Source organism: Etheostoma cragini, chromosome 19 (genome assembly GCF_013103735.1).
Source record: "Etheostoma cragini isolate CJK2018 chromosome 19, CSU_Ecrag_1.0, whole genome shotgun sequence".
NCBI lineage: Eukaryota > Metazoa > Chordata > Actinopteri > Perciformes > Percidae > Etheostoma > Etheostoma cragini.
Window position 1 is genome coordinate 5,006,356 of NC_048425.1, and position 1,671 is coordinate 5,008,026.

A 1,671-nucleotide genomic window follows, 5' to 3' on the forward strand; every position below is an offset into this window, starting at 1 on the left:
AAAAGGGGGTCCAACCCGTTACTAGCATGGGGTACCTAATAAAGTGGCCGGTGAGTGTATATATATATATATATATAGTCACCATGGTGATATTTGACTTCTCTGCTTTCCCAGCACTAGGTGCGCAGATCAGCACGATCCCAAACACAGTGTAAACACACTGCTACAAATCGGACGCTGCATATGACTGTCTTTCTTCGTCTCTTCACGAGAAGAGCACAACTATGGATGCTGTTTACCAGTACTCCGTTTTCTTTGAGTGGCACAGCCTGCACGAGGAGCAGGCGAAGAGAATAAGAACATATTTCCGTGTTCGGCGCAGATCCGGCGGAGGAGACTGCGGACCAGTGAGCAGGGTGAAGGGGGATATCTACAGCGTCGCTTTCAAAAATCAGAAAGGTAGCCAATAAGATAAAACACCGTACATTACTGATCAACTCATGTTAATACTGATGTAATGTCGTCCGTCTTATTGGTTAAAGAAGTAGCCTACCCTTTGTTTGAACTATAGGCTCACCATAAGTTTCATTTTCCCGAAAATGAAACCTAAATCAATGCTGCCACAGACGAGCTTTCGAAGTCGCAGAATGTCTTAAACAAGTAGCCTATAACCTTAGTATAGACCACCCTGTAGAAAGGATTAACAATTATTTAACAATTTATTAACAATAATCTAATGCATAATATTAGATTTCCAGTTTTCATTCACTGCACCAGCTAACTGAATGTATAGTCGGCATACTTTACTAGAATCAGTTGTCTATAAAACATGATCGCATGAGACACAACAAAGCAGGTCACTATCATGTTGGTGTACACTGTGGGAGAGGGGGATTGGAACAGCAATTTTGCTCTTCTAAGCCAACTGGAGAGAAGTAGGCTTCCCACTAGGTCTACATCCATTTCAGTTTTTTTTCTCACTATTAGTGACAAGAAATGTTGTCAAATGAGCAGCAAGTCCATGATTTAAAACGCAATGAATTCTGTTGCATGTTTTTCAATAGATCAGCAGGCAGTCCTGCAAAAATCTGAGCATTTTGTGGATGGTGTGGGGTTCACTGTTCGAGGAACCAGTGAACACATCAAATCTCCAAGCCAAGAGCCTACAGCTCCAGTACAGGTTAGCACAACATTTCTGTCATTTAATCAAGATTGTGTGGACAAAAAAATACATTTCTATCAACAGTTTCCCATTTCATGTCGTTATATAACACCACAGAGACTGTATACCGCATCATAAACCGGTAAAGTTGTTGTTGTCATTACTTGGATATCTCTTTTCAGCAGAGCCCACAGTCCATTCCTGCCCCAACTCCTCCACCAAGTGGTGAAGAATGTGAGCTACAAGTTGATGCTTACCTTCTTCGATACTTTAAGGAATGTCCCAAGGCTGGGGAGAAACTAGAGAAAGAATTAGCCTCTGTGGCCTGCTCTGCTCAGCTTTACCCAGAGGAGGAAAGGGTTTCAGTCAGGCGTTTAGCTCAATCTGGTGCTGCAGGCGATGATAGAAACTGGAAAACAGAGGTAGCTAAACTTTTTGATGGCTACCTGTGCCACTATGAGTTCGACGCTCATAAAGTTAAAGCTTTGCTCGAGTCCTGCAGCTCTCCTCAGAGCACAGATGAGGTGAAGGTGTACAGCGAGGTTGGGATGGCTGTTGTTGTCGGGGAG